General features: G+C 57.1%; 1 protein-coding gene across 11 annotated transcripts in view; it reads left to right on the plus strand.

Moving 5' to 3' along the window:
• The first annotated feature begins 252 nt into the window (after positions 1-252).
• The window catches only part of ADGRB2 (adhesion G protein-coupled receptor B2), a 99987-nt gene continuing 88115 nt past the window's right edge, over positions 253-12124 (plus strand). For 4 of the 11 annotated variants that reach the window (XR_012897551.1, XR_012897552.1, XM_075908508.1 and 1 more), the window contains exon 1: positions 255-857. The gene's annotated coding sequence lies outside the window, so the exon portion shown is untranslated. Of the gene's footprint in view, positions 858-12124 lie in introns of all 11 variants that reach the window. The other 7 variants (XM_075908513.1, XM_075908511.1, XM_075908512.1 and 4 more) reach the window with 3 other exon arrangements.

The raw sequence follows: 12124 nt of genomic DNA on the forward strand, positions 1-12124 counted from the left end.
GCATCCATGCAACACACTTGGGCGCACACAACACTGGGGTGCCCTACGCAACCCCGCAACCCACCCCCACCCCTAAGCTTATCCGGGAGCAGAGCCAGGCTGGGGAGGGGAGAGGAATGACCCCCCCCCCTGCCGCGAACATACCAGGGTCACCTTAAATCCCGCTGCCCTTTCGGCTCCCCCCTCGGCGGGGCAGGGCGCGGGCTGCAGCCCGGGCGCAGGGAAGAGGAGGAGCCGAGCCAGCCAGGATGCACCCGCCAGGCCCAGGCGTCTCCCCCCGGCCCGGCCTCCCCCCGCGCCCCGGGCCCGCACCAGCTCCGCCGTGAGCAGCCCGGAGCCTCCTTAAACCCTGGGACTCGCCTCCCCCTCCCCCCCCCCCGCCGCTGCTCTCCGCGCACGCTCCCCAGCCCCATGCCCGGCGCTGCCGCTGTCACTCAGCCCGGCGCGCGCTGCCAGCAGCCGCAAGTGCCCGCGAGCGCGAGCCGCCCCCAGCCCTGCTGCAGGGAGCCGGGGCGCCGCGGGGCCGGGAGCCGGGAGCCTGCCCGCGCCCGAGGATGCAACCCCGCCGCCCGCGGGCGCTGGGCGCCGCCTGCAGCCGCGGAGCCCCCTGGCCGGAGGGGACGCGCAGCCAGTAGCTGGGGCGGGGGGGCCCGTCCGGAGAAGGGTTTTTTAAATTGCTTCCCCCCCCCCCGTCTCCCATTTCACACGATCGGGGCTGCAGAGCGGAGGGGACCTGCCCCCCCGCCCCTCCCCCATTGCGCCTTCCCCAGCCACCGGCCGGCTCTCCGGGATGGCAAACTTCACTTGCTCGGGCGCCGCGTCTCGCCAGGGCTCCAAGTACTGCTAGCAGCGACCAGGTAAGCGCGGGGCCCCGATCCGGGCGGCGGCCTCCCCCCCCCCAGCCAAACCCCCCCGGGCAGCCGGCGGCCGCCATCACGCCTCCTACTCAACTTGGTAATGAGCGCAATTAGCGGGTGCGCTGATTGCGGAATGAAGCTGCCCCGTGGCCCCTTCCCCGGGCACGGAAAGCACCGAGCGGCCTCCGGGCTTCCAAAAAATCCCCTTCGCCTCGGATCGAGCTCCCCCCCCCCCCCCGCCCTTTTTGCACGTTAAAAAATGGGCTGCCTGGCCAGTGAGCGATGGAAGTTTTCAGCGCTGCTTCCCCGCAGGACGGGACAATCGGCTCGGGGGGGGGGGGCAATACGTTCCCCCCTCGAGTGTGCCCCCCCCCCCCAGTCTGTGCAGGCGAAGCTTGCAACGGGTCTTCCTCCGCTGCGTTTTCCTGGAACCAGCGCGATGCCTCCGTGCTCCGCTCTCTCGTTTCTTCGCATCAGCCGCTCCCCCCCCCCCCCCTCCCCGCTTTAATGCGCTGCGATACGCACAGGAGCGGCTCTTCTTTTGCCATCGCTTTGGGGGTGCGCGGCGGTGGGGCGGGGGGATCGATCTGTCGGTGCCCGCCGAAGTCCGTGCAGATCGCGGCGTGGAACGCGCCCGGGGAGGGGGGGGGGGGGCGCATTTCCGAGGAGTTGCAGGCTCGAGCTAAGAGCCCGCTTCCCTCGTCGGCGAATTTGGGGGACATTCCTGCGGAGCGGCGAGCCCGGCCAGGCTTGTGGCTTAGTGCGTTGCTCAGCGACAGCGCCCCCCTCCCCTTTCCCCACTGAGGGCCGAGACCGCCTCATTAGCTGGCTAAGTTTTAATTGGATTAAGCAGCCGCGGTACTTGAATGGGCGCACTCCGGAGGCTGAAATAGACATGTTGGCGTTTTCCCCTGGAGGAGCCGGTGCAACCGATCCGATGGGTTCCCCCTTCGTGCGCTTGGTTCATTCCCCCCCCCCTCCAGTTTCCGATGGGGCAGAGCACGGAGGGGCCAACTTCCCAGCCGCTGGGGAGCAGGGGGGGGGGGGAGAACAGATTGAATGGACGGGGCATTAGAAGCTCAAAGGCAGTAACAACACGCGGGGGGGGGGGGGGGGGGGTGTTGGACGGATTTGCTTTAGCCAAGTGTTCTCTGGCTCCTGCTAGCGGCGAGCCGAGAGCTGGCGCCCCGACACCAGGAGCTGGCCTGCCGATTTGTTTTTTCCTCGCTGCCCATATTCGCCCGTCTGGAACGGCTCTCATTACAAGTATTAATCGGATACATTTCCGTTTGGACAGCAAGACATATGGGGGAGTGTGTGGGGGAGGGGGGTGGGGGGAATCGGACCTGAATAAGAGAGATCACAATTGTGACACGGATTGGAGCGAGAATCCCCCGGGCACTTGTGCAAGCGCGTGGATTTGCACGATGGGCGAGGCGCGCTTCGGTGTGGTGCGCCCCAGCCCTCGCGCACTCGCCCGAGATGACACACCCGGAGGGGGGGAGGGACTGAAAGGCACGTGTGTCCCCTCGGGGGCCGAATTAGCGCACGCAGGGAATTCTCGGTGGGCAGGGAAGGTATTTGCACGGCGGGCACTAGGCGCGTGGAGGCGCGTCTGTGGCATTTGGGGGTTCTGCTCTCGTGCCCGGGGGTGTATGGGCATTGACAGGCGGGTGTAGTGTGCGGCGCGGGCCTTTCTGCACGAGCAAGAGCGTGGAGGTGTGTGGCTGGGGCTGGCTTTGCACGGCCGTCGTGTGCCCGTGTGCTCTGCGGGGTCTTGGCACTAGCACTAGGGTGGGGGTGTTTGCGCCTGTGCCTGTTGTAGAACGCGCCTCTTTCTGCTGGTGCAGGTGGCGGGTGTGCTCGGGTCTCTTGGCACTCGCATCAGGGCGCAAGTGCCAGGCTAAGTCTTGCCGGTACAGGTGTGTGGGGGTGTGGGAGGGTGGGGGGAGCCACTTCGCGTATTCCTGGGCTTGTGAGCCCCGGGTCTGTCAAGAGGGATCCGTCTCTCTGGGCACCGTGGCCATGGGTGTCCCTAGGCCCGTGGGCGTGGGTGTCCCTGGGCCCGTGGGCGTGGGTGTCCCTGGGCCCGTGGGCATGCTGTCAGGCGCGCACGCGTGGGCTGTGTGTCGGAGCGCGGGCGCGTGGGGGCAGCGGAGAGCGAGCTTTCTTTCCAGGAGCAGTGGGCGCGCAGAGCGAGCGCTGCTGGTTTCCGAGGCAGGAACTTGTTGAGACGTCGGATGGTTTGAGTCCCTCCCACCCGAGCCAGGTCCGAGGCTGAGGGCGGGGAGAGGTCGCTGGCCCTAAGGGACGCTCGCTACCGGCTTCCCCGAGCGACCCGTGGGTTTCTAGGCTGAGGGCGCTCGGTGCCAACGCTCCCCAGCCGCTGCGCGCTCCCCGGAGTCCCTGGCCTGGCTTGGGACGCGTGTGTCGCTCTGGGAGAGGATTCCCCTCGCCCGGGGGGGAGGGGGGTCGGTCCAAAGGGGGCGTTACCATAGGCAAGGGCAGGTCTTGGCTCCCCTCTGTGGGCTCGTTGGGTGCCCCCTGCAGCCTGTCATGGGCCCAGGGAGAGGGCTGTGGCTGGCGAGGCGGCGCGGGGAAGCTCCCGCAGCCCAGCCGAAGCGCAGCGGCCGAGCGTGGGAAAGGCTCCCCTGGGGGGAAGGAGGTGGAACACAATCGCATTCCCAACCCACCCCGCCCGCCCTGACAGGAGCCGCTACACCTTCGGCAGAAACGCACCATCTGCGCCGGGTGGCTCCGGAACGGCGAGGGTGGGATGGCGGCGGCGACCCGGCGGAGCGCGGGGAGGGACCCCAAGGGCAGCCGGAATCCAGCTCGCATCCCACCTGGCTTCTCTACCCGAGGGTGCGGTTCGTAGCCCTGCTGCCAGGGGAGAACGTGCCCCGTCCGGAGCCTGGCTGGCTGGTCCCAGGTGGGTTTGCCTGGAGGCACCTCGATCTCTGAGATTTGGCTCCCCGGGTAGCCCAGGGTGGCGCTGTCCTAAGCTGCTCTGGGCCTGAGGTGTGTGGAATACCATACCTGCCCCCACCACATCCGCCTGTGTATCCGGCGGGGCATGTGCCCATCGCCTTGGCGTCTGGCCTCAGGAGAAACCTGCAAAGAAAATGAAGGTTCTAATGAGCGTTGCAAACCATGTTCCCTCCCATCTTTTCCACCCATGTGCGGAATAAACTTTGTCACGTACACCGAGGGGCGTTCGAATGTGCACCCCAAGGAAAAACCCAAACCTAGCGGTGGGCACTCTGCTAATCAGCTGAGTGGCATCGGACTCTCTCCTGAACAGCTGCACGCGCGCCCTGCTTACAGGGAAGGCTGGTTGCAAGCCCCTGGCAAGGCAAGACCTCGATGGTTCGATTTTGGGGTGAGGAGATTGACCAGGGAGGTGCTGGTGAGTGTTAGTCCTGGAGGGGAGACAGGCCGGCTCTCTCTCCCTCCGATGGCTTTAGGGGTTCATTCCTCAAGGCAATGGGGAGCTTCTACTACCTCAACCCTCCCCCTAACTCCCTGCGGGGGACCCCATTCAGTGGGAGAGGGTGGTGCAGCCTCCTTGTCTGGTTTGGCCCTTGATCTTCTCTGGGGGGGGTCGAGGCTTAGCAAACTCATTTCATGTCAGCCACCAGGCAGACATGGAATGGGGAACAGGACGGCAGCTGAGCTCTCAGCTTAACAATAGTAACAATTCCTGTCTCTTACAGAGTGCTTTGCAGCGCTAGCATGTTACAAAAGGTTGACATCGATGTTCCCTCAATTTTTCCCTATCCATGTGTGGATTAAGTTTTGTTATGGGCAAAGAGGCATGTATGGATGTGCATAACTTGTAGGAACACATGCTTCTGGCGGTGGGCACTCTGCTATTCAGCTGGGTGGCATCGGAACTGCTCCTGAGTGGCTACCCAAGCAACCAGCTTATAGGGAACACTGGCTGTCGTCATTTTACAGGTGGGGAAACTGAGGCACAGTGCAGAAAAGGGACTTGTCTGTGGTTACACTGCAGACTACGGGATTTTTTTTTTTTGGACATCCTGTCAGAACTTCCCCGAGCTGGGGGTAGCTTGTTTTCATGCTGGCCACACAAATCGCTCTTTGGAGGAGGTTCTGGTCAGTACTGCAACCAACCTGGGATGCAGAATGCGGAGCCTGCTACAAAACATACATCGGCCAAATCTGAAGGGGGCTGGGGGTGCCTCTCTCTTCTGCAGATCCACGTGGGTGTCAGCCAGCTCTGGGAAGGGTGGGTCCAGAAATCAAGAGGTGGCTTAGGAATGATGCGGCAAGTAGGTGCTTTGAGCCTGGGGCCGAAAGTCAGCGGGAGTCTGTCCACCAACTTCTGTGGGTCAATCCCTCGGGGTATGTCTACACTGCAGAGTTTTTTCGGAAAAACAACTGTTTTTCCAAAAAAAACTTCACTTAACAACCACATGGCAGTCGCATTCTTGTGAAAAAAAAATCAAATGAACAGAGGGGTTTTTCCGACATTGGTAAACCTCTTTCTACGAGGAAGAAGCCTTTTTGCGAAAGAGCTCTTTCAGAAAAAGGCATGTGTGGACGGGGAAGAGGGCGTTCTTTCACAAGAAGAGGAAAGAGGAAAAAGCACAGGTGCCCTGGTGGCCACTCCACCCATAGTAATCACAGCGTACATGCCAGAGAGCGTCCATTCAGTGTGGACGTGCTCTGTCAAAAAAGCAGATGGCTTTTTCGATGCGCTTTTGCAGTGTGGACGCTGTCTTTCAGAAGAAGTTTTTTTGGAAGATCTCTTCTGGAAAAGCTTCTTCCAAAAGAAGCCTGCAGGCTAGACATGGCCCCAGTACCGTGGCATAAGGGGATGGTTGGATGAAATAACATGATCTTGGTAACTAATTGACCATTCATTTCCAGTTGGAAATAGGTCAATGAAGGGATGATAGGAGTTGCTATAGGGAACTTTCTGGGTGTCTGGCTGGTGAGTCTTGCCCACATGCTCAGGGTTTAGCTGATCGCCATATTTGGGGTCAGGAAGGAATTTTCCTCCAGGGTAGATTGGCAGAGGCCCTGAAGGTTTTTCGCCTTCCTCTGTAGCATTGGGCACAGATCACAGCTGAAGGACTCTGCATGTTGGGGCCTTCAAAGTATTGGAAGGCTTCAATATCTGAGACATAGGTGAGAGGATTATTCTAAGAGGGGTGGGTGAGATTCTGTGGCCTGCACTGTGCAGGGGGTCAGACTAGATGATCATAATGGTCCCTTCTGACCTTAAAGTCTATGAGTCTATAAGCTCCTGTCTCTAGGAAGAAGGCTGGGAAGATAACCAAGGGAGGGGAGTCTGGGAGAGGCAGAAAGAAAGAGGTTACCGGGTAGAAGTCTCTTGGGTTGTGTGACGTAGTGGGGGGTACCTTGCTGGTTGCTGTGCTGGGCAGTGGGCTGTGAGTGACCTCCACTGGCTGCTGGCTGCAGCACGGCCCAGCAGGGCAGGGGATGAGTCATTATGCAAGGGGGCTTCTAACCTGTCTGACGAGTTATCTCCCAGGGAGCGGAACAATGGGAAGAAGGGGGGTGGAGCCCTGGCTGGGGGCAGGGCTGGAAGTGAGGGAGTTAGTTTCTGTCTGGGAGCATGGAGGAAGCAGCTTAGGGAAAGGGGCTGGAATTTAGGGGCCCAGTCTCTCCCATCTCAAGGGGGCTGAGGCATCCTAGGCCTGCCCTGTAACCAGATTACATCTGTGCTGTGATGTATCCTGGAGAAGCAATAAACACCCTCTATTCTACTGGCGGTGGAGTCTGTCCATGCCACTACTGGGGTGCAGGAGATGGGAAAACCCCAACGCGCTGTCACAGGTAGCAAAGACAAGAGGCCACATTTTATCCTGCGCCTTCTCGCCTGTATCCTGATAGGGACTCTTGGTTGAATGGAGTCCCCTGCCTAGCTCCTATAAATCACCCAGGGTCAGTGGTCTTTGGTAGAGAGCAGTCCTTAAGCCTGGAGGGGATTTCGTGGCTCCGGCTCCAGGCCTCGCGCTCCGAGTGGAGTTTTACCAACAGCCATTAAGGAAAATAAATACAAAGGCCTGTGCTTGCCAGTGCTAGCGAGCCTGATCCGGTGATTGGCAAAACTGCACCATTAATTACCGCCTGGCTCGGTTGCTCAGGAAAGGTGGTGGCCACATGCCTGGGAAGCCAGAGGGAGTGGGGGAGTGAGTGCAAGGGAGGAGAGAGGGAGAAAGGGGAAGCAGGGACTTGCCTTACGGCACCACGGAGTTCCCGCAGGACCCCGCACGGCAGGTATCTGAATGCCCCCCTGCGGTCTCCCCACGGAAGGGGGGATGCCCCTGGCCAGGTTCACTGCTGGTTTCCGTGGCGTCACCCCAGAGATGGAATTGGGGCCGGTAGCTGTAGTTACTACATACAGAGGGGGCTTTACGATTGTTGGTGTGATGCCAGCAGCCGGCCAGGCACTGCAGGCAGGCGGTGGTGGCGAGATGTGGCCCCCCTGCACCTACCGCTCACAGCCGAGGGTCCCGATCCTACTAAAGGATCCAGTGCACGGGCCGTTTCCCGGCTTGACCTTTAAGGAGCAAGCATGCGGGGTCCTGATCGACAGTCTTCAGGGGCGAGGCGTTAGCAGTGGTGACTGCACATCGCATCGGGTCTGGGCAGCGAACGGGACTAACACCCTGGGGCGGAGGTGGGTTTTTTTAATTGTGCAGGAGGGAGGGGAAGTCAGGGCTTTGGAAACAGCCCTGTAGGGAAGGCTGCTGCGTATGGTCCGCATGTTCTCCCATCACCGTCGGACAGCCAGGACAACGGTGGCATTATTTGTGCTCGGAGTGTGCCAGGTGCTTTCTGGACACCTAGGGAGTTGCATTTCTTGTCCTCAAAGATCACAGTCACTTCCTATCATGTGATGGTGTTGGGTGGCTCAAGGCAGCCCGGGTGCTCCACCCTACAGGGCTGGCTGCATTCAGTGAAGAGGGTGAAGCCCTTTCTGCCAAGGCGGTTTTGGAATCCATCAGCAGGAAAGGCTCTGTGTAAATGTAAAAGGACTGTTAATTGTTTCCTGCAATTTATGCCCTTGTCCTTGGTGGCCTCTGTGTTAGGAGCTGTCACGTCCCATATATTGTATGTGCACTTTTAAAAGAACACTGGCAGGTTGGAGGCTTTTTGCTACGCTCAATGAAAACCGACTGGTCAGTTTCATGTTTGTTGCTCAATGAAAACCGACTGGTCAGTTTCACGTTTATTGCTCAATGAAAACCGACTGGTCAGTTTCACGTTTGTTTCTCGTCAGTTTCATGTGCCGGTCTGTCCTCTGCTTGGTATAAGATCCAGCATGTCTCCCGCTGAAGTTTTTGGAAAGGTCCCAGATGAGTTATTGGGCTCTTTGGGGCAGAGACCATCTTTGCATTCTGTGTTTGCACAGCGCCTAGCACACCTGAAACCTGGGCCATTCTGGGGGGTCCGGGGCACTCCCCCAGTTTAAATTAATAATAGTGAATGCTAATGATAATAATCCATGATGAATAATGCCGTGTGTGGATTGCGGGGACGGCAGGACAATGTTTGGTTTCAAGGATCACTGTTGAAATAAATGTTGGGTTTTGACTCATCTAAGAAAAAAAATCCAAGTGGCTGACTCACACTGTTCAGTACAGTCCTGATGTTTAAAAAATCCTTAAATTTTTATAATCAGGGTGTTTCTGCTCCCCTGGGGAGAGGTTTAGATGGGCTCTTTTACTGCTCCAGGTCTCCCTTTGTAGCGAACCGTGACCCTGCAACTCCCCAGGGGGTGTCTGACACCAGAAATAGCATCTTCCTGGAATGCTCTCCTTGACTTTGGCAGGACAGATGGTTGGATGAAGTGCTGCTCATTGTCCATCTGGGGCCAGCATGTGGGGCTGAAGCATCTGAGTTGTGTTCTTAGCCCATTGGGGCAGCTCCTTTAGGTCAAGTTACTCAGGCGTCTGCAGACTTGTGCAGCAAATCTGACCCGGGTTGAACCTCCCTGATCCGGCACCCTCAGGACCTGACTAGTCCTGAACCAGGGAATTTGCAGGACTAGGAAAGGTCCTTGTTGGTCCCTCTGCTCCTAGCCGCTGGCTCCTGGGGCTCTGCTGCTCCAGACCCCAGGGTGCCAGGGCTCCCCTGCTCTGGTTGAAACCCCAAAAGTCTCTCCTGTTCCATCCACCAGCCCCAGGGCTCTGCTTCCAGGTTCCAGGGGCTCCGTTTGACCCCAGCCTGCTGGTTTTTCCCTATGAGTGCTTCAGTCCAGGAGTACCCCGGGGGTCACCGATGATGCCAGACCAGGGGTGTTGCTGGACTAGGGAAGTCTGGATTACAGAGGGGGAGACATTGGAGAGGGTCCAGAGAAGAGCAACAGAAATGATGAAAGGTCTAGAGAACATGAGCTATGAAGGGAGACTGAAAGAATTGGGTTTGTTTAGTTTGGAAAAGAGAAGATTGAGGGGGGACATGATAGCAGTTTTCAGGTATCTAAAAGGGTGTCATAAGGAGGAGGGAGAAAACTTGTTCATCTTGGCCTCTGAGGATAGAACAAGAAGCAATGGGCTTAAACTGCAGCAAGGGAGGTTTAGGAAAAAGTTCCTAACTGTCAGGGTGGTTAAACACTGGGATAAGTTGCCCAGGGAGGTTGTGGAATCCCCATCTCTGGAGATATTTAAGAGTAGGTTAGATAAATGTCTATCAGGGATGGTCTAGATGGTGCTTGGTCCAGCCATGAGGGCAGGGGACTGGATTTGACGACCTCTCGAGGTCCCTTCCAGTCCTAGTGTTCTATGATTCTATGTAAAAAGTTCTGTCCTCTCCAATTTCTCCCCTCTCGCGGGAGTCACTGATAACAGACAGACACACAGACTCTTTCCAGACTGCCACATAGACTCCTTCAGTGGTCCCCACTGGATGCATTTCTGTCAGTCTTCGCTTGGGTCAGAAATATAGAGCATGGGATGAGGGGCATGAGAGCTGGGCACAGTTACCCCTGGGTGTGTGTGTGGGGGGGATCCAGCCATGGAATAAACTTCGAGAGTGATACCCCCTCCCACCTGCCCCCTTCTCTCCTAGTCCGCTCAGAGCTGGGTGGGAGATTCCTAGTTCTAGGCGACACAGCCGGGCCGGTTCCAGTTGAACTTTGGAGCTAAAAACAGCAGCCTGGCGGTGGTGGGGTAAGCGGTCGTGGTGAGGTGGGACTTGTCCGGAGCACTGTCCGAATCCCCTGGGCACGGATTCTCAGGGCTCGCCTCTCTTACCGGTTGCACTGAGCAGCAGAAAAGGGCGAGCACGTTGGGTTCCTATTTTGAGTGTGCTGGCCAGACGGGTGTGCTGCATGATCCACCTTTTCTTCCTGACCCCTCCTGGGCCAGGCGGAGCTGGGGAATGACAGTGGGGCAGCTGATTCACTTTGCTCTGGTGATGTGATTTCAGTGACAGGGATCTGCTGGTGTGCACCTGGGTTTTTCAGAGACACTCAAAGTGCTGGATGTGTCCTAGGTGCAAACCCCTCCCTTCCCCAGCTGTTTAGAAAAGTTTAAATAACCCCAGTGCATGTACAGCCTGCTCCCAATCCCAAGGGAATCCCAACACAGCGACAGTTCATTGCAGCTGAGTTACCGTTGGGTTTCCTGTGGATTTTTACATTTTTTTCCTTCCAACAACCTGGTGAATAACAAACCCCAGCTGAAGTGTCTACATTCCCAACCGCCCGGACTTGAGAGAAAGGCATCTGCTTTTACTGGGAAGTGTTAGGGGAAATCTGTGCAAGCCGTCTTCTGCGCTCCATGTGTGGCAGCTGGAAACAATTCTGCGTGAGGCAGGTATTTAACATCCTCCCTGGAGAGAGAGAAACCCAAGAGACTTTAACTGGTTTCAGACGGGCTGGGTTTCTCACCTCCTGGAGGGAGCTCTCTGGAGAATTAATGCACCTGCATGACAGATAATTTGCTGATGCGTTCTCCTGTCTGAGTGGGCCCAGTGTGAGGCGGCTGGAACTGCGGGGCTTTTTAATGAAGAGATTTGTACGGCTTGTCTGAACACAGGATCCCACTACACTTTTTGCAGGTGTTGGGGTTTTTGCCCTCCTAGGTAATTAGATTATGTCTCCCTGAAGTCACTGCCCAGTTTCAGGGGAATAGAGTCTTTCTGTCCTAAAACCTCGTTTAGCATCCATGTGTGTGGCTGTAAGATAGCTGTTGCGTTCCACCCCAGAGCTGGCTGCATTTCAGGTGCAGGTGATGAAATTTCTTAGTTGGAAAAGGGCATTGGGATGTACGATACTGTGTTCCTGAAGATAATTGTACTATGTAATTAAAAGATCAAGGGCCAGATACTGATCAGACTTATGCTGCTGAACCTCTGCCGAGCTCCATAGGGTTACTCTGGATTTATCCCAATGTAAGTGCAATCTGGGCCTCGTGTTACTGGTGTACACTGCTAAAATGTGCCATGGCATCTCCTACATCAGAACGGCCACCCTAGGTCAGATCAATGGTCCGTCTAGCCCAGTGTCCTGTCTTACAGTGGCCAATGCCACTGAACCCTGTTAGAGCCCTGGCTTTCACAACATCCTCTGGCGAGGAGTTCCACAGGTTGACTGTGCGCTGAATGAAGAAATACTTCCTTTGGTTTATTTTAAACCTGCTGCCTATTCATTTCACTTGGTGACTCCTAGTTTTTGTGTTCTAGGAAGGCATAAATAACTCTTTATTCACTTTCTCCACACCAGTCATGATTTTATAGACCTCTATCCTATCCCCCCTTAGTCATCTCTTTTCCAATCTGAAAAGTCCCATTCTTATTAATCTCTCTCTGTTTATATGGGGCTCTTATGATCAGTGGTAGACTACTGAGCTATCCCCTGGTGTCTCCTATTAGGGCTGCTATTCAGGAGACTTGTGTGTAAACACAAGTGTCTCCTGATCCTTTTTACCCTGCTGCTGAGGTTTCCCGTCAGTCTCTTGCCTCCCAATTCACTCCCAGGGAAGGCTGCGTTTCTCTCTATGGCTCTAGGGCAGGGTGCATGCCCAGTGCAGAGTTCTGGCAAGGAGACAGAGGCAGGATGGAAGCCTGAGTGTAACCGTGAAGGTTAATGACAAATCACCTGTCCCGCTCCCTCCCGTCCCATAGAGAACCCCTTGGTGGGGCACGGGGGTCAGCAGTGGCTCCCTGGGGTGGAGAGGCCCCCTCCCCGCTGGTAAACAAGTTACTTAAGTTTAGCTTGGCCAAAGTTTACAGGTCTTAAGCTTCAGGTTACCTGCTAACGCCCC

The sequence above is a fragment of the Pelodiscus sinensis genome, chromosome 25 (genome assembly GCF_049634645.1).
Source record: "Pelodiscus sinensis isolate JC-2024 chromosome 25, ASM4963464v1, whole genome shotgun sequence".
Taxonomy (NCBI): Eukaryota; Metazoa; Chordata; order Testudines; family Trionychidae; genus Pelodiscus; species Pelodiscus sinensis.